Here is a 21,316-nt window from a genome sequence, read left to right as displayed (position 1 = left end):
CGTTTCTGCTTAATAAATGTGTTCATAAATTTCGTGAGTTTTTGTCTGGGGCTGTCGTAATATCAAGCAATCTGCTTACAATGACAGTCCTTCTTCCGCAAATAATTTTATAATGTGTTATAATGTTTGAAGAAATTTAGTATTTGTGACAGTTTATCATTTCGTTTTTAAAAAATAACAGTTTATATATATATATATATATATATATATATATATATATATATATATGTATTTGCTAATTTATGATTCATTGTCAGTAAAATACTTATTGTACTTTATATTTTGTTATCGAAAAACTGTAAACTTACATGAATGCAGAAGAAAATAAAATCACTGATTTGATTTCCTTCTGCATTGAAATCAAATCAAAATCAAAATACAGAACTCGTGCTGGAATCTAAGCTGACAAATGAGGAATCATGTGAATAAATGTAATCTGCACAAAGAAGACGAAAGACCTGATGCATGGGCATGGCTGATCTTCAACAAAACGGAGTTAAGTCTTTTGTCAACTATGTTTGTTGCTACAGCAGGGAGCCAGTGAAAACGAACTCGTTTGATCAAATTATGGAAATGCAAGCATTTTTTTAAAACAATCATAGCTTGGTTATTCCCGGCTCATTTATCCTGATTGAGGTGTCATATGAAAGGGCAGACATTGAACTTTCTAGAAATATGATTTTCCCCCTGAAATTCAGATACCGCCTACCAAATGACTGTTTGGTTTCCTCTCTTCAAATTGCTTTTAATCACTCATGCGTGAAATATCATATAAGTTGAATCAAATGAAAGAAGAGGATCTAAGCTTTCCAAATATGTGTCATTTATCAATTTTAACTGTAATTAAGTTATGATAAAACATCAATAGTTCTCGGTTTCGTTTTTTCTGGGACGCACTGTTTATATACTTAACGATCCGTGTTCATAAATACATTAAAAACTAGGGAGTTTTAAAGTAATACATAAGTATCATATTAGTTTCTCACCCACGATCCAGTAGCGATCCCGTACATGTCTAAACTCACAACTACCTTCTCGGTTCTGCGGCCAATTCCAACGTGTTTCAGATATAAATAAGTATGGTACCAGATCATCTGAAGAAATCTGTATTCCTAAACACCATGAACGGTCCTAAGCTTTGGGACGATTTACCTGAACCTATGAGGAAATCTGTATCTCTGTTAAGCTTCTCGCTTAAAAATGTATCATTTTAAATTACAGTGCATAAGTATTAGTCCTATACCCGATTAGGTTGACGAGTGTATATGTATATTGTATAAGGGGATGTTTATGGGTGTATAAGTATATATTATATATATATATATATATATATATATATATATATATATATATGTGTGTGTGTGTATGCATGTGTAAAATTATGTAAACATACATGTATGTATGTATAGGCCTATGTTGTATAAATGCATGTTCTTGTAACTAAGTAAATATATATGTATATATATATATATATATATATGCAGTCAAATATTTCAACATTATACCCTTCACCTATATCTTGCCATTGTGTTGTTTATGCATGCCATACACTCCATTGCTACTATGTTGCAGTCCTCTTCTTTTCTCTTTCTCCAAGCTCTCTATCCTCCTCTCCTCTTTGCCTATCCGTTTCTTACTTTTTCCTTTCTTCTATATATAATATATATTATGTATTTGTGTATTCGGGCGTACCCCTTACAAGCTCTGCTCATCGGGTTTCGCGCCTTCTTACATGTAACACAAGTTCTTTAATTATATGTATGTTCCTATACGTATAAATTGTATTGTTTGAACAGATGTCAAATATGTTGTCAAATTGAATGGAAGAAAAAATAAAAGTTCATTTGAATTGAATTGAATTGAATTGAATGAATACTTCTCTATCTACAGGCCCTGCGTTTGTCATACCCCGGTATTGCAAAGTAATGTATTTGGGTCGAGAGGAAAACAAAAATAATCATATGGATTTGTCCCAAGGATGTAAGCGTCGAGCGAGGATCAAAGCTATATGACTTCTCGTATGAGAGTGAATGCCCCTTTTTTGTTTGGTAAGCGTGTGTGTGTGTGTGTGTGTGTGTGTGTTTTCCTATCCTATTACCTCATAAATATTTCGAAGACCGTGTCCCAATATCTAAATAAAAAAAATTCTACTGCAGAACTCGTGTGGCGTACTTGGCTTCCGTTTTACCCATGACAACGGCAGATTTAAGTACCCATTACTCCAAAACAAATATGAAAATATGAAGGCTATTGTACGCGTTTTATATGAGGAAATAGGATAAACGTAATTAAGTGTTGTGTTGGTATTAAATTTGTCATATTGCCTCATAAATATTCTGAGAGACGTGTTTCCATGTCCAAATGGATTTGTTTTCATACTACACAACTACTAGAAACACACAACAACAACGCCGTCCGAGTTCTGACAGGAGTAAGGGAATAAGAGAACTTTACTGGCTCCCTGTGTCAAAGAGAATCAAATATACGTTACCAATGCTGGTTTTCAAAAGTTAAAATGCCCATCTTGGTAATTATGTTCTCTTTTTAAAACACCTTTCCGTATCTCATTTCGTATCGAATTGTTGATGGTTGAGGACGATAGCGTATCCAGCATTTGGAGCTGTGTGTCACCCCCACCCCCTCCCTCCGTTGAAATGCCAGCAGAAAATTAATTCTACCTGAATTTGGTCTACGGCATCCTCAATCCATGGCCTTGGGCCACGATCGTATAGACTGTACTACATCATGACAGCGTGTGGTCATACTGTTCGGGCTGAATATTATTGAAATATCTAGATTATAAATTATTAGAAAATAATATATCATTGTCTGTTGACCTATGCTATTGTCTGATGCCACATGCTAATACATTAGGGTGTTATGCAACTAAATTCATATTTTCATAGCTTTATATAATTAATTGCCAATTGTAGTGCTTAATGTATTCGTTGTTGTTATTTGTGTTTGTTTCGACATCAGATTTTTATCAGCGTCTGGATTGTACAAACGCTCCTATTAGTAAACGGTGAGTTTTTATGCCTTTTCAATATCTAAATAAATGTTATGATTTTAGGATTGGGTTAAAGGAAATAAGAAATACCAAATATATGTACCTTTTAGGCAAAATCGCAGCAACTTTGCATGGATGATATTGATATGATCGGTTATACGGTCATACGTCTTAGGTATCCACAAGGATAGGATCTTATTCTGGTTAAGACAATTTGTACCCAAACATATTACATGTATATACATGTGCATTACTACATTAAGAATTCAAAGAATCATATGCATGATAATAAGAATTATGGAATGGAAGTGGTTGCGTGTGCTTTTTATGAGAAACCGTGATTAATACATGCTTGATTTTAAATTTTTACTCCGATAATCTCCTACATGGTGATGAAAACGTGTTGGCTCAGTCAGTAGAGCGTCCGCCTCACAACCGGGGAGGTCGTGGGTTCGAACCCCGGCCGCGTCATACCAAAATACGTTAAAAGATGGAAGTTGCTGCTACCTTGTTTGGCGTTCAACAATACTGGATAGAGCAACGTCGATCTGGCGCTGCTCAGTGGCTGCCGGGCTCACGATCAATTGGGCAAAAAGAATTTCCGTTTCGGTTTAATAAATTTGGAGTGGACTAAAAGATTATTATTGTTATTATTATAACTAATTGATCACTTGTGCTATGAGTTTGAGAATGTATGGAATTCCAGTTTAAAACAAAGCAGTAAAATTTGATTGACCTAAGAATAAAACGATTGTACTTACATACAACAAATGCTGTGATTATACTAGTCGTGTGTGTATGTAGGTAACTTAAGATCATTGTTTTTTCTGTTTTTTCTTATCTAGGGGTAAATGGTCATTGTCCTGAATCGAATCCATGCCCTTCTTCATTACACCATGATGGTACGGCTGTCAAAGGTGTGGTCTTTGACGGATCATCAACAATAACAGCAGAGGATCCTAAGATAGTTATTTGCAAAACACCAGGTGCGGGTAAACATATTTTAAAGACAGGATCACCCTGATACTCACAACAGCAATATTCCATATTGTATAACACGGTTCTAGCCAGTTCACGGTTGCAGAACGAATTGTGAAATACCCGGAGACGAAATACTAGATACCTGCTCATGAAAGTTATGTAATCATTATTCATTCATGCACAAGCAACTGTACTCCATGATACACAGGTGGAAGTATTCTTTGAAAAGAGAAACAAAGGCTATTTATGTAGCACCTCTATCGCTGTAGGAGTGATCATTTCAAAATGTACAAAGTGGGACCTCTTCATGTTTTGAAGATCTGTGGATATTCGGGGTCATTGCAAAGATGTGCTAACCGTGAACTGGTCTACTACCACCTGGGCATTCACCCCCCCCCCGGAAAATTACCCACCGGAAAACTTTCCCAAAGGACAATTACCCCCCAGAAAATTAACCCCGGAGAATTCCCCCCCCCCCCAAGGATAACTATCCCCCGTTGAACAATATCTTCCTCATTTCTACACATTTCCCTTGATTATAGTTTATGCAACGCCAGTGCGGTCCCTGATTTCCACGAAGAATACAAGTTTCAGGATAATTGTCCTGCGCTCCTCAAAATGCATACAAATATATTTCTTTGGAGCAGCGTTATTTCAACTTTTTGTTAGTAAGGATACCCTCTTAAGAAATGAAAAATATCTCCCAAATCCAAAAGTCTTCATAGACTATTTATTTTGCATAACTCTGGCACTTGTGCTATGTACACACGTATGGGCGCATTTAAGAATAAAAAAGGAGAAGACATTTTCAAGCTGGTAACAATTTTTTTTTGGTTATCAACATACTAGAAACGATTTAAAGTACTGTATGCGGGCACCTTGACGCCGAATGTACATGAATAAAAAGTGATATATTCGAATATGAGGATATTCAGGCCTCTCGTTGCCCTTATTTATCATGTTTTCAAATGTAATGAGCGTGGTAACAATGTAATCTCGAAATACAAGATTTAATATATACTCGGGCGCCTTGCTGTCAAAATATTATCAGTGAGCGAGGAAGAAAGAAACTTTATTGTTTTTTTAATTTAATTTCCTCATGTTACTACATAGGCCTACTCTAACCGTTTCTGATATTTTTTTTCTTCACAAAATCAACGTTTTCCAAACGAAACCAACATTTTCTTGTGGCACCCCGGTTGAAAAACGCTACGCTGGAGTTACAAAATCAAATGAGATGAATTACCAGAGAGCGGATCTTTATTTTCTGTCCTCGAGGGTAACTAAACTCGTAGGGTAGTTGTCCTCGGGGGGCAATTTTCCAGGGGGTAATTGTCCTTGGGGGTAACGTCCTCGGGGGGTAATTCTCCGGGGGTAACGTCCTCGGGGGGGTAATTCTCCGAGGGGTAATTTTCCGGGGGGTAATTGTCCTTGTTCTGATACGGTATAAAACACTTTGTATTTGTCTCTATCATAATAAACATGATGGTATTAATAATAATAATAATAATGATAACTTATCTTGAAGCCTCATCAGTATTTATACTGTTTTTCGGGAGGGCACTGCAGTCATATCATTAACCTGACTTGAGCCGAGCTACAACAAAAAGGTACTCAACCATTAATACTCAACCATTAAAGGAAATATCTTCCTACCGGGTACCCATTTACCTCACCTGGGTTGTGTGTGGAAAATGTAGATTAATATCTGGCCAAAAGTCTATCGGTTTCCAAAGTATAAATCGATACAAATTAACCTGACCTAGATTTCTGAAACTAAAGTTTTATAATTGTCATTACATATCTAAATTGGAACGTCATTACGGTAACATCTGCGCATTTTGATAGAGACATATGCATATACTTTAATAAAAAGTAATAATATAGGTGTCATGGTCTAGTTTATACGCCCCAGACAGGTTCAAGGCTCGAACCCCCCCCCCCCCCCCATAGCACTAATTTCTTAATTCAGGTTACTAGTATGATGCGTTAACCAACGCTATTTCTTCGAAAAACAGAAAAAGGTCGTTAATGAAATAACTTGAAACATTGCTAACATACAAACAAAATACCGAGGTTCACCGGAATCGACTAAGGCACCAAGCTTTCCTAGAGTGCATTTGAAAACGGGACATGCAATTTACATCCGGGCATTGTGGGGTTATTGGCAATAGCGAGAATTAAAGACCATAGTTTGTAGGCGTCTTGAGCATCTTCGGGAAAGGATATGCTCGTGATATAAATGTATATATTTTCATTATTACTTTTATTATTATTTAGTAAGTATGTTTGCAAATAAATCACTATATTATTCATTAATTAATTTATCTATTTATTTGTTTAGTGTAGTACTTTGTCATGACAATTAACGTAGGGCTACCATTCACCGACATGAAATTTGACCACCTGTTTAGAATACAGCCTCCCTACCTATTAACTCCGGCAGTCTTTTTTTAGCGCACAGTGTATTAATACGAAACATATTATAGATAGGTACGCTATTGAGATAAAGCAAGAAAGCATACCAAGCTGGGCCTGTATGACAAACATGACATCTGCGGGTTGGTGGGTGTCTGTCCGCGCGCGCGCGCGTGTCTGTTTGTGTCCGTTCGTGTAACTTTGTTTTCAAACACACTTTAATCAGTCTGTAAATCAGCATTATAATGATGTATAGGCCCATCCACAACTTTATGATAGTTTGCATAATTCTTTCTTATGCCTCATGTTCAGAATACTTTTGTTCACCTAACCCCTGTCGCAATGGAGGCACATGCATAGCTTCTCCTGGTCATACACCAACCTACACATGTCAGTGTGATCTGGGATACGATGACACAGATTGTGGTAAGTACCCGGATGAGTTACTTCTGTTCAACGACATAAACAGCTTCAAAACACGAAATTCAAGTCGCCATAGATGTAATTATACAAATACATTTTCTTATTTCCTTTTTTTTGTTTGTTCATTGGTTTGTTTGTGCTCCTCGCAGATGTTTCTGTACAACTACTTATTGTCAACCCAAAGAAGACCGGACTCTGGGTTGCAAATATGAGTGACTTCGTATTCTCGAGTTTCATAGAGCTCGAGGGTTGTGCCAGGATCGGAAGGATATTTTTTGATAACAGGGCTAACGCACTCTTTTGGGAAAATCTTGCGACTCCTGGTTACTGGAAAACGGTTTTCTATAGTATGGATTTCGACGTTTTGATGTATAAGTTAGGAATGCCAAACAGGACACTAATCTCCAATAGACAGGAAGGTATAGTTGCTAGAAGTCTTATCTCCTAGTGACAAAATTCAAAATGACAATTTGTATTGAGAAGTACTTTTGTGAAACGGCCCAGAAACATGCCAGTAGACCGACAACCTACGATATCGGGAACCCATCCCAAAAATTTGTGAGCTGTCGCCCTTTTTTGAACTGTTTTGAATGCCGACGTTATCGGTCCCAGGGTCTGTGGGTCTCATGGAATGTAGCCCCAAAGAAGCATGTACATCTTGAATGCGTCAATCGTTCTTCCTAACGTTTGTATTCTTCATATTCAAGTGATATGGATATTACTGAGGTCTTAATACTGCAGATATTAGAAAGTTTAAACAAGTAAGAGTTAGAACATATAAGTAATCATCTAAAATTCGAAGCTACTCATGGATGGCTTGGCTCATGGACAAGTACACCCCTATCGAAATGATAATCTGAATGTCTACTCGATCTCAATACCATTTATAATTCGAACCCCTATGAGCATAATTATTCAACGTGAATTTGGTATCAATCATGGCTTTGTTTTAATCAATGATATTGGACGTGTTTTTAAAAGTTATTTTTTATAACCTAAGCAGTATGCTTGCCTACGTTGACCTCTTATTTTCTACTCTCTGTACATTGTCATGCTGTATCAGCTTTATTTCCTTGTCTCACCATGGACGTGAAGAAGCAGGAGCTTTACTGGGCAAGTTTTTACAAGGGATATAGGCGGCGAACCGTAGGAGGAGAAGAAGCCCTGAAAGGAATTGTTAACGATTTAGGCTGGATACCTGGGAGTGCAAGGCCCTATCAGTGTGTCATTGATCAACAACGGAGGTAACCTTTTCCAATATAGATGTATATAAACCCCTATTCTTTTTTTAGAAACTCGTGTATGATTGATTATATATCTGTTGTTATGGCATAATCTTTGCTAATTTTTTTGTGGAATATATTCATGTTGAAAATGATACCACATTTGTTATGGTTTTCAGTCATGGAATGTGCAGTAGATTAAGACAAGGGAGAAAGTGAAAAGTTGCAAAATATACTGCTCTTGGTCGATTGTGGATTCAAATCGCTAAATTGCCCAGGCCTTCTCGACAGCTGTGAACCTGACATGATGCTTGAGAAATTTGATTACTAAACAGTAGCGAAATGCCTGACATGACTTGTCATATCGCATGACTTTTAAATTTTATATTCCTATATTTCGGCATTCATAGATGACCAGTTAGGACCAATAGCTTCAAAGTCATTCAAATGGCAAAACAATACCAGTGCTTACTAGTTCATTCTGCAACAAGTCACCCTTTCACTTGTTCCTTATCCAGATGTACCTCTAACTCCATGGCTTCAACACCATAATAAATTAAAAAAACGATTGTACAAACATATTTTAATGATAAAATCGAAGCGATGATTAAGCCATGATAAGAGAGCTGAATTCTATCCAACCTGAGTTTTCAAACTTTCTTTTAGGAATTCATACGAATATTGAGGCAAACGGTTAAAAAAATGTGTATTACAAAGTGTTTTTTATTGTTTATTTTTTCCTGTTTTTCGTCTCTACTTCACCTGCTGTTGTCTCTTTCAAGAAAACCTCTTTAATAGCTAAATACTTATCGTGAATATAGTAACAAAAGAAGCAGAAGAGAATACTCTAGAAGAATATCTCTAATAAGTCCACTTTTAAAATCATTCTTAAAACATTCGGCAACGGATTTTTATTTTCTGTTTCGCTCTGGACAGTGATAGTAAGCAAAAAATTACCGTTGGTGAAGGTGATGGGACAAACTATCACTTTCGAGGCGATCTGGATGTAGCTATTTTTCCGAAGCGATCCTGAGGAAAGATAGCGTATACATTCAGATCGCCGAGGAAGTGATAGTTTGCCATCGCCTGAAACCAAAAGGTGATTATTTGCTTCATATTCCACATCGCAAACATTTCACTTCTTACATCATTTTAAAGCAACACGTCATCAATTAACAGCTAACAAACGGTGTACGAAACGTACAGTGCATAACGTATGGTGGTGTGACCATAGTTCGCGCGTGACCAAAGTTTGCGTACTAAAGGCCCGGTCTCACCGCCAGAACTTTGCTGGAGCGTTCCTTGAACGGTAGGGAGAGGGGGCCGAATTTCGACAACGCTCGTCACCGCGCACAAAATGGGAAACAAATCGAAAACACGGGCGTTGCCTTAGCGGTGCACCGCTGAAGCCGGCGTTGCTTTAGCGTTTGTTTAACGGTAGCGAGCGGTAGCGAGCGTTGGTCCCGCTCCGACACCTCCATACCAACGCCAAACCAAAGTTCATCACCGCAATGGATCGCTGCTTCAACGCCCGACACCGTTCCAGCAATCCCGTGTCCGCTCGTAAAACGCTTACAACCGCTCCACCAAAGTTTGTGCAACGTTTAATCACCGCCCGGGCAAAGCTGGCGAAGCAGCGGTGGTCCAGTGTTCAAGATTTCTGCGTTGGCCTAGCGGACCAAAGCGTCCACGAACTTGCGTCTAGCGGTGCCAAACTTTGACTGGGCGTTGTTGGAGCGGTGGTGAACTTTGCCGGAGCGGAAAATTGCCCGCTCCTCACCACTCGCAATATTTTGTGCAGCTCAAAACTTTCGGAGCAGTAGGAGAGACCATCAGCGGTGGCCGAGCGTATACGGCGTTGCCTTAACGGGGGCCAACTTCTGTTAAACGGTGGTGAACGGTTACGAGCGGTGATGAATTTTTTTCACCGCTCCAGGAACGCTCCAGCAAAGTTCTGGCGGTGAGACCGGGCCTTAACACTAAATGCGCTTGAAGAGGAGAGCAATACGGAACGTTTACAATTAAAGTGCGTTGCACTGTGTAGATAATATTATATTTTTGATCAATGAAATCCTGTTCAGTGATTGGTCAACATAGCATCATGCGGCCAATTTCACACTTCTTTCATTCAAGTTCATATTCCGAGCATTTGAATTCGCGCAATTCGCACTCGCAACGTTGAATCAGCTTTCAAATTCAAAATCTGTCATTCAAATTCACTATCCGTGCAATCCATTGTTAAATCGGATCATTCAAATGTTAACTAAGAACGTATATTTCGTGTAAGGAGTATTCAAATAAGCCAGTTCGTAAATAGCTTCGGACCGCATGACCCCCAAATATCCACAGATCTTTTACACCATGGATACGTCCCACTTGTACATTTTAGAATAATCACTGTCGAAGTGATGGAGGTGCTTCATGAATACCTTTTGTTTGCCCGCTTGAGAAGAATACTTCCACCTGTGTATCAGATAAATGTACTGTCGATACATAAATGAATACTAATTACATAACTTTCATGAGCACGATACGAGTATTCGTCTCAATGGTTTTACAATTTGGGAACGAATGACCTTTATCTACACATGCGCAAACCCTAATTACGAACGCGCTTATTCATCTAATGCCGGCTACAGTACCTCGTTGGTCATTCAAATTCAAATTCGTGAATGAGCAAGCATGTTTGAAACAAGTGCATTCAATTTCAAAACAATATATTGCGTTTAGTTTCTTCAGGATCTTTGAGAAGCTTTTTTTGCTCAGTTTGTGAATACTGTAGGCTTCGTTATCATGCCATTTGCATTGTCTTTGTTAATTCTCATTGTTAACTCTCTCAACTCACAAAAAGGTAAACACGTGAATATATAACTTGTAATATTACTCATGGCACACACACATAACAAAAAGGTGTATACAGTACTATATGAAAACTGCAGAAACTGTTAAAGAAATGTGGTCGAATTTTGTGTGAAGTGTCATAATTATCACAGGATCCAAAACGACACTCGGGTACTTTATCCATTTTAACTCATCAAATATTGTACAAATATCACCCTTTCGTGGCATATTCAAAATATATAATCGCACATACATGTACCAAGATATGCCTAAAATAAGAACAATTCAAACTGTTAGTTTATTTTGTGGAGGACGCGGTGTTATGTCTGAGTATTGTAAAACTGTGTATGCTGATCTTAGTATGGGTGAAGTGTACTTGTTCTTGTATATAGTAGGGGGTGTTATCCGTGTTTAATAATGTGTAATTTCATCAAAAAAGTGTATCTTTATAGGAATTATCTTTGGATCCACAGGTGACTGGTATTCAGCTTATCCTATCTGATTAGGCCTACATAAAAGAGGTAAAAATAAATATATAAAGAAAACATAAGGGGGGGGGGGGCTGGTAAAGAGGAAAGGGGAGAACAGTTGAGGGAGAGATAAGAGAGAAACAGAGAGCGACAGAGAGTGAGAGAATGAGAAGAGTGTGAAGTGGGAGAGAGAGAGAGAGAGAGAGAGAGGGAGAGAAAGGGGGAGAGGGAGAAAGATTTGGGAGAGACAGAGAGCGAAAGTGAGGGAGAGTATGGGGGAGGGTGACATGGGAGGAACATAGAGAAGGAGAGAGAAAGGGCGTGATAGGGACAGAGAGATAGATAGAGAGAGAGAGAGAGAGGGGGGGGGGGACAGAGAGAGAGGAACAAAAACACATAACTGGCATATTAACATCATACAAAAGAACAGTTTCATTGAAAAAGTCTTTTCATTAAAGTTTGAGGAAATGCGTTTCAAAGTCATCGACTTTTTAAAGAAATTGAGGGACAATGCATTCCGCAGGAATATTGCAGACATCACCTCAAAACCACTAGTTTTTGTTTTAAAACTCTATCACTGTTTCCACTTATTCAGAACGTGTATATTGAAAGAAAGGTGTAGTACGAGATATTCATGTTTATATATAATAAGCAATATGATAATCAATTATATACCTCACTTAAGAAATCCAGCCATCTGATTGGTCGAAATTGCATTCATAAACTTTAACTATTTCTGTAAAATTCCCAGTAACCATGGTTAAAACAGTTCTAAAATCCCAGTAACCATGGTTACCGGGAAAATAGTTCAGTCTCCATGGTTACCCCATAGGTTTACATGTTAAAAAATGGTTTGAGCGATTGAGGATACCGTACGTGTGCGAAGAATTGGTCGGTATTTTCATACAAGACAAGACAATTCCAAACAAGACAAAAATGGCTCAAGAAACTCTCCCAAGATTTCAACTTATCAAATGCAAGACTCGCTGACAGCAAGAACAACAAAAAGGGTACGTGAAATTATCCATAAACATGTTCGTTTAGTTGCTGAAAAAGCATAGACGTAGACTCTAGACGAAAATAGATCTAGTTGTCAGGGTGTCTGATCGCGCACGATATTGTGTGTTAAAATTCTTCTCATAGAGTTTGCACGCAATGCAGTCGCTATGCAGTCTACGTGCATTGCGCGACCATGTAAAAAAAGTCATTTTTTTTTCTTCAATTCGAGATTCAAACCTTTATCTCTTGTGATCCTGAAGGTGATACCAATAAGTGAGGTGTCATTATGAAAGCGCAGGTTCTTCTCCATATTACCCACAGGGCCGGCCCACCCCCAAAATTGTAAAAAATATCTTGCTTAGACTAGAATCTAGATCTAGTCTACTCTCAAAGATACACTCATAAAAAACAACTGTGCAGATAAACTAGAGAAAGGCCAAGGTGGTGTCATTAGTTGACTCTTTTGTTTTCGGCATATAAAAGTATTAATGACTGCTTTAATATTCGAGAAATAGTTGTTTTTATACGCTCTCGGGAAGGTTACAATTGGGCCCTTGAGCGTATAAAAACAACTATTTCTCTCAAAGCAGTCATCAATACTATAATACATTATATAAATATTGTCAGATAAATAAAGTACATTAACTAAACTGTGGATATTTCATTGTGTAACAGTGATTAATAATAATTAGAAATAATCTATTTAATAAAAATTAAAAAATCAAACTTTCCTTTTATAATCTGGAACCCCTCTCACTATTACACTAAATTGAATGTACGTAGTAGGAATTGAATGCTCAAACAGGCTCATCGTGAGCGCCGCGTTAATTTGATTTCACCGAAGATGAAGAGTGCCGATAAATTAGATTGATTGCTCGGATTTTGAATTTGAATGCCCGAATAGACCATTTCGTAGTTAGCACATGTGCCAAATGACCCCAAATATCCAAATATCCAAATATTACTCGTGGAGAAGTCCCACTTCGTGTATTTAAGAATAATCAATGCCAAAGTCATGTATGTGCTTCATGAAAAAGCTTTTGTTTGCCCTCTTGTATCATAAAATGTACCGTTACGTAGGTGTACACATGAATAATGATTACATAACATAAAAAATATTCATCTCGGTGGGTTTTACAATTTTATCACAAATGACCTTTATCTGCCCATGCGCAGATAATATTTACGAAATGGCTTATTCACCTGCGAGCGACCTCTATGTGAAATTGAATGCACGTTCATGAATTTGAATTTTTAAAAATGTGAAATTGGCCGCAAAAACCTATACTATCTACACAGTGCAACGAACTTTTCTTCTACCATCAATGATGGGCGAACTGTCTTTCAATACGTGATTTACTTTTGACCAATCGTAGATCCAGCGCCACGGGACCAGCAGAGTAAGCACTTGAAAAGTGCTCTAAAATGTCGTCGTTAGAATGTATTTCGAGTTTTTATGTAGCAAAAGTCCAAGTCTTTATGTTTCTTTTCTTTGGGCGGGGATGGGGGGGGGGGGGGGGGGGGGGAGAAGTGTAGCCCACCTTCAGTGATTCAACAGATTAATGATATATATTGCGTTCTTGATGGTGAACAGAATATACTGGCCTCTCTCATTTCCCTCAAAATATTTGGTAATTATTACACTACACCAGGTTTTCGCCAAAATATTCTACGAAAAGCACATTAAGCACAAAACAAACAAACAGTCATCCGCCTAGACTGGAGTCCAAGCCACAATCACTTGTTCAACAAGCAGACCTTCTACTGATTTAGCAAGAACATTTGGAGTTACCCAGCACTTTTAAATTGCATGTTTTAGAAGAGGTTTGACGCAAAATCGTGTTTAGAATGATTAAAATACCATGTACTTTAAAATTTTACATGACACTTGATAACATTGAAACGAATTGGTGTTCCAAATAATTTATTTCCTTTCTCCACAGATATTTCTATACCATCGGGTATCAGACGATTACTCGATTTCATCTAGACAGTTTGCATTCCGAAATGATTTCATCAGATTTAGCTACGGGTTACGTTGACGGATTGACAATAGATGAAAAAGGTAAAAAGTAACATAATGACAGGAGTTGGCCCCGAGGACACCCACATTTTCCCTTTAATTTTAGTCATTTTCACTCAAATGTAAATTACTTGCGTTCCAATAGATGCGAATTTTGAAATTGGGACTTAAGAATGAAAATTGTCAAATTCTCCTACAAGACCAAGAGGCTGTCCTGAAAAATCACCCAATCAAGCCCATAATATTTTGAAAATCATAGCATGCTTTATTATAAAGATATAAATTGATATTAATAGTGCGATCAAGAGATTCGTACTTCAGAATGTAATTTAGTATGATATAATTTGTCATATAACTTACAGGTTAGAATCATTGATTCATAGTTGATATCAAAATAAATTCCCAACCGATTTTATCTTCTTCTCGATCTCATATCTACATGTAGTATACAGAATCAAGAATGAAATAACTTTACTGATACCCTATAGTGTAAACTATTTTATTTGAAATAACTTAAGATACCAATTATTACGTAGAATGTTATGAAAAATGACCCATTATTAAATGAAACACTTCCAGCTCAACTTTTGTCCAGAATCTGACGGATTTAATTTTTAATCTCCACCACCAATATCTCCCCCTAATGTTTGCTGCAAGCCGAATATGACATAATCCCCGAATCTCTTCGCCCGGCTGGGCATACCCGATACGTACAGATTCTTAGATCGCGTCATCTTCGGTTTTCGGCAGGTAGGAGGTGGAAGAGATCGTGATCGTGAAATAAGATAACCGTCCAGATTCAGGACTAGCTAAACATATGCTCATTTGAATTTTTGTAAAATGCTAAAAGCATGGGCAATAAAAGATGAACACTAATACTATGTCCATGGGTGTCGATCCGTAACTGATACCTATTCATCAGGGGGGGATGATCTATTCATTCATCCCCCCCTGATGAATAGGTATTACGTAAGTATCGACACCCATGACTATGTCCCTTTTGCAGCCAACGTCGAATTCTGTAGAACTTTGAAGGAATGATAAACATGTCCTATCTATTCAATTCAAGAGTTCTTTATTCGCTTTAAAAAGCACATATAAAAAAATAAAAAAAAAATATACAATATATTCTACAAATAGGCACATTCACAATATATGTAAAGACAAAAAAAACAACATCAACAACAGAATACATGTATAACAGGGTAAGATCAGAGTGTGCATAAATACAAGATAATTTCCTCGCACTCCTCTCGGTTAAGGAAACCCTTACATAAATAATCATCCCTCGAGTTGATCAATTCCTTTACTTGTTCAACTATGCGTATTGTCTCATCATTCACTTGGCATTGCACAGCCCACTGCTTTTGAATTTCATTGTTATCCATGAAGTACTTATCATTCAAGAATCTTATGTTACCTCCCAACACAGAATGAGCTCCATACCTGGCCATTCCAGCTATATGTGCCACTGTATAATTTTTGGAATTCATAGCTTTCACAACAAAAGATAAACATCTTTTTGCAAACCATAACTCTGGATCCATAACACCTGCTAAATAAGGCAAAAGATGACAGTGTGTCTGCCATGGAATTTTCCAAACCCTTCTTATTGCAACCCGCCATTGTCTACAAATATTATCAAAACATTTATCAAACAGAGGATATAACTGTGAGCCATAGAAACTCGAACAATATTTATGAAACAATATATTTCTTATGTGAGAGTTAGCATATTTGAAATTAAACAAAAACATATTACATTGTCGATTGAAATCTCCAACACACTTTGAGATATCAAAATCATTTATATTCTTAGAAATATCATTCCCTAGATGAGTTACTTTTGATGCAATATCAATATGTCTTCCATTTATCGTGATTCCTGGATCCATAACTGGTTTACCATTACAGCTGAAAACTATTAACTGACTCTTTTCAGGGTTAAACAGAATATCAAATTTAATGGCATAATCTAAACAAGTTTTAATCATTTCTTGAAGAGCAGTCACGCTAGGTGACAGCAGTGTCAAGTCATCTGCATAACCAAATGCTCCTGCAAAAACATTGCCCATAAAGCACCCTATCCCATTGTCACATAACTCTTCTATCAGCCCATCTAGATACAAACAGAACATGCAAGGAGAGATAACTCCACCCTGTTTAACACCATTTTTAACTGTAAAATAATCAGAATATGCATTGTTCCATTTCAGCCTTAGCCTTTGATTCTTATACATATTAAGCAATATGGAAATTATACGTCAGCAGCGTCCTAATATTCAAATTATGCAACGAAACCCGTTTACGTTCTAGACGTCACTGACAGACACTATTGAGTGTCTGACTACACCTTTTTTCTTTGGTAATAACTTACATAAAATGAGCCGTAACAGGTAGATGAGCATTTGTCTACCTCAATAACCCACTACTTTTAATGGCCAAAATTAAACTGATTGAATCTTTGTGCAACACAAAACGTACGGCTATTCGGTAAAAGGGTCTGAAAATTAGACTATTACTTAGGTGATTGTAATCACTTAAGTCGATCCGACAGCTAATGGTCTTTATTTTCCCACTTTAAGACATTTTCAAGCCCTTTCGTTTTGTGGGAAGTTCTAATTTAGTATTGTCTTCACAAAAAAAGTTATTAATTTCCCCATATCCTTTTGCTTTGGGTTAAGCCTTTACATCATATGGATAATTATTATTTCTGCTAAGAGCTACCAAAAATGTACAAACATGAAATGTAAGATATTCCCCGGTAAAATATCTCCCCCCCCCTCTTATTGTCTTCTATTTTGATAGGCAGGAAAACAAAAAAAATTGACTTCACAAACATGTCTTAAATACTTGTTCGACTGCCATTTTAATTTGTTTCTTTTACAAATCACGCATTTATATTACAAAAAGCATTAGCGAGAAATGATGAATACTATGAACCTAATGGAGCAATTTACAAATCTATGAAGGATATGAGCATAAGTTTGGGTTAAAACAAAATCTTTTCTTCTTTTCTTACGCAGGAGAACAACTGTTTTGGACATCATCAAGATACATCATTTACTCGTTCGACTTAAAGAATGGCCTTGGACCGTTCACATTACTAAACCTAAAAAGTTTGAAAATGTATCCTCATAGCATATTCTTCGTATCTGGGTGGCTTGTTTGGTATGACCGGAAGCAGGATCGGGTTTGTGCTGCAAAAGCTAAAGTAGACGCTGAAATTAAATTATGTCGTTTTACCACTTATGATGGTAATAAGCCCAACATTTATGTATCTCGGGCAGACGGAAAATACTTGGCACTGCGACGAATATAAGTTTTCCCCTTGCAGCCTTTTGAACATTTTGGGAGAGTGCAGCTAGGGACTGGCGGTGATTTTACACCATCAGTTAAAAACCGTCAATGATACCCTGGATGCAAACATAAACTCTTGTTTAATAAAAACTGTGATCATACTACAAGTGCATGCAATGTGCTTTTTAATGTTTTTATATTAACAGAGTCAGTCACTGAGTTTGACATGAAATTGTTAACAGCACCAGAAACACAAGATATATTTGTTGTTGTGGGCTGTTAACTACCCACACACACATTTTTTTTTTTTTAATCAATAGTTATTTTTTTTTATTGATTCCAAACAATACAAATTGATTTAAGAAATAAAATACAGTTGTTTTTCCTTGAGATGAATTCAACACACACGCACACACACACGCACACACACACACACACACACACACACACATGTAGCGCGCATATCGCACTGTGCACACTTTCACCTTATTGTCTACTATGAGATTTTTCTGCAACTGTTTTGGCTAGTTTTCATGACACACCTGGTTAGCCCCTGGACAAATGAAACCTGAGTCACTCGCTGCTGACCAAGTTAGAAAACTCGCTGCGCTACCTGCGTTAAAGACTTGTCCCACAACGTAATAACAAAAAAAAGACACCAGCCTACCCTGAAACATAAAAGAAAAGGCCTTATTACTAGACATGAGATTTATTTATGGTTGGTCTCTCTCTCTCTAAGTGCCATATCGTTTAACTTTGGCGACCATGCTGTCCTACAACCCTCGGCTCCTAGCCTTCTGTATTAGTACTACTCCCAGTTCTTTCACTCCTCTCTCTACCAACAATTTCTGCAGACTGTCCTTCCAAAGTATCCTCCTTCTTCCCCCACTCCTTCTTCCCATTATTTCCCTGTCAAAGCAAGATTCTCTAGGCCTTCTTTACGTGTAATGTGACCCATGAACTTCAACTGCCTATCAACATCTCACGTATCATTTTCCTTTGCACTCCAGCTCGTGTAAGAACTTCCTCATTATTAACTTTGTCAGTCCAGGGGATTTTCATCATTCTTCTTAAAAACCCCATTACGCAACTTTCCAATGGCTGGTCAATGGAAGAATTAGACCATTGTCGAGGATGCCTTTGGTGGCACACTCAGATTTTCTGTCTATTGAAAGCTCATTTTCTACCCCTAATTTTACAAACTTCCTGTCTTCTTGAATACATAGTCTTGGTATCTAACGAAAGCTGAAGCATTAGACTTTTCATTGGATTAATTTAGAAAATAAACAACCACATGTAAGTAAAACATATCAGAGGTATACATTACTCTTCCCCCGTAAAAAACTTTTAGTCAAAATTTATTCCTGATAATTTCTTTAAAACGTGGTACATACATAAAGAACATCATACCATTGAAAAAGCCATGTATTCCTCTACACTAATGCTACGCAGGACTTTTCATAATAATCAATAACTAAAAATTTATTGCTATTAGAATAAACACAGACCATGACGAAGGGTTCAAAATGTGCTACCAAAAATTAATGTGGCGCAGTAGGGATTATATGTGGGGAGTGAAAAGTTTTTAAGCCTCCCTACAGTAAAATGTGAAGATGAACCTAAACCTTTAAGGACAGGAATTTTATAAGAGTTAAGAGTGATCACACATTATTCTTCCAATTGGCCACAGTTTGTCATTTATTTATAATAAATGTCTTCAAAAGCAATGTAATTTATAAAGTATGGTCTATGTTGAAAAGTTGAAGATTTTTTTTTTTTTTTTTTTAGATCGAAAACAATTTAACATCTCAACATTGTTTCAATTTAAAAATGATATTAAAGCTTATTTTCCTTTTCCATTTTGTTGAATTCATGGTATCAAACGGATTTGGGCCGTGCAACGAATTGGGCACGATGTATACATAAATTGTTGAACTTTGTACTCACATGACTCATGCATGAGGTATATCTTTAACGCTCTGCATATTACAGCAGTTGCAGCAGCTTCTCTATTATGTATTCTCTCTCTTATTTTATTTAAAAAAACTGAACAATGTTTTAAATTTTTATTTCACATATCTTCCAAGCATACCTTTAACTACAATTCTATGTAGTTTCATTGTTATAGGCATGTGGGAAATATGTTAAATTATTTATTAGAATATAGTCTTTTCAGCCATGTGTGACATGGCCCGCTAATCGCCCATTGACTGTTATTCTAGGTGGTGAAAACGCACCTCAATGTATAAAACTCCCCTACAAAAATGCAATATACTCATGTGTTTCACTCATTGAATCAATTTGTTATTTACACTCAAGGTAGCCACAACTGTACTGGGGTCACCAATTTTTTGTTGTTGAAATTCAGTCCTTGTGGAATGTTATGCCCCGTTATAAATCCTCAAATCTAACATTAAAAAAAAACTATACTGTGATGTAGCTGAAAGTCTGCAAATTCTTATCATTTGTTCAGTTTTTCTGAATAATTTGTGAAACATATGAGGAAATAGCTGTAACGGTGATCCAAGTAATTTCCATCACAATATTTTATTGGCATTGCAAAAGTATTTGGAATTTAATGTTAATATTTGATGTAAATATGATCTATAAATATATGATTTAAAAAAATGCCAACAAAATGAACAGTTTGACTTTCCTATGTATATAATTAGCTGAAATGACCTTATTTGCATATTTGATGAATATTCATATTTTTTTTTTCTTCAATTTTTTTTTCCATACCTGTCTGATATACATAGGTTTCATAGATTTATCATGTTCTGTTTTGATTTGATTACATATGCGCATATTAATTAGACGGACTTAGTTATTTTCACAACTTTTTCATATCTGCAGATTCGCAAAAAATGGCAAAAATTACTAATTTTGTTTGCTTCTGTTTTCAAAACAGTAATAGATATATGAATTTTCTTTTTTGTATTTTTACCACAAAGATGATATTTTAGTGTCTGATAATTTAATTCATTATTTGTGTCCAAGAAAGTGATGAATTAAGTTGTCAACTTTGTCGAATTTTGCCATTTTTGTCAATTTGACCATTTCTGGCAGGTTTTTCGGCAATTTTGCGATATCAAAAAAATGGTATAAAACACAACCCATTGACCGATTTCAATTCTGTTTTTTTGTTTTTTGAAGCTTTCATAAAGCTTGATCATTTGCAATCATCAAATAACATGTGTTTGTTGTACTAATTTTTGGTGTGCTATACCTACTCTTAGTTCTCCCTTATGTGTTACTGGGAGTGTATGGGAAGTCCATGTACATGTAAATGCACATTTAAAAAAAATGTATATTGTATATGTCCTTACATAATATGTTGGGGATGAGGTATGGGATTCATTTTATGCTACACCTTTATTTCTTCATGATTAATTATTTTGGTTTAGCCGTTTTCTTTTTTCTTTTTTGTGGGGGGGGGGGGGTATAGGCCTTTATGAGTCGATATTTTTTCCTTAAATAATTTTAATTGAATTGTTGTAATAGATGTTTTTCAATTGTTTGTCATAAACATTGTATGATAGTTGGCATATGATTATAAATTCCTATGTTTAATAGGCATATGTTTTAATACTGTTATGGAAGAAAATTATGATATGTTCCCCCCCCC

At 36.6% G+C, this 21,316-nt stretch overlaps 1 long non-coding RNA gene across 1 annotated transcript; it reads left to right on the top strand.

Moving 5' to 3' along the window:
* Positions 1–7,901: 7,901 nt before the first annotated feature.
* On the top strand, positions 7,902–17,973 carry LOC115920027. The gene is made up of 3 exons (XR_004062130.1): positions 7,902–8,076; positions 14,309–14,430; positions 17,415–17,973. It is a non-coding gene; the product is annotated as an uncharacterized LOC115920027 (long non-coding RNA).
* The last annotated feature ends 3,343 nt before the right edge of the window (positions 17,974–21,316 follow it).

Source organism: Strongylocentrotus purpuratus, unplaced genomic scaffold, assembly GCF_000002235.5.
Source record: "Strongylocentrotus purpuratus isolate Spur 01 unplaced genomic scaffold, Spur_5.0 spur5_scaffold_7, whole genome shotgun sequence".
NCBI classification, from domain to species: domain Eukaryota; kingdom Metazoa; phylum Echinodermata; class Echinoidea; order Camarodonta; family Strongylocentrotidae; genus Strongylocentrotus; species Strongylocentrotus purpuratus.
The sequence above is the reverse complement of the archived record's forward strand: the minus strand, read 5'-3'. Positions and strand labels throughout refer to the sequence as shown.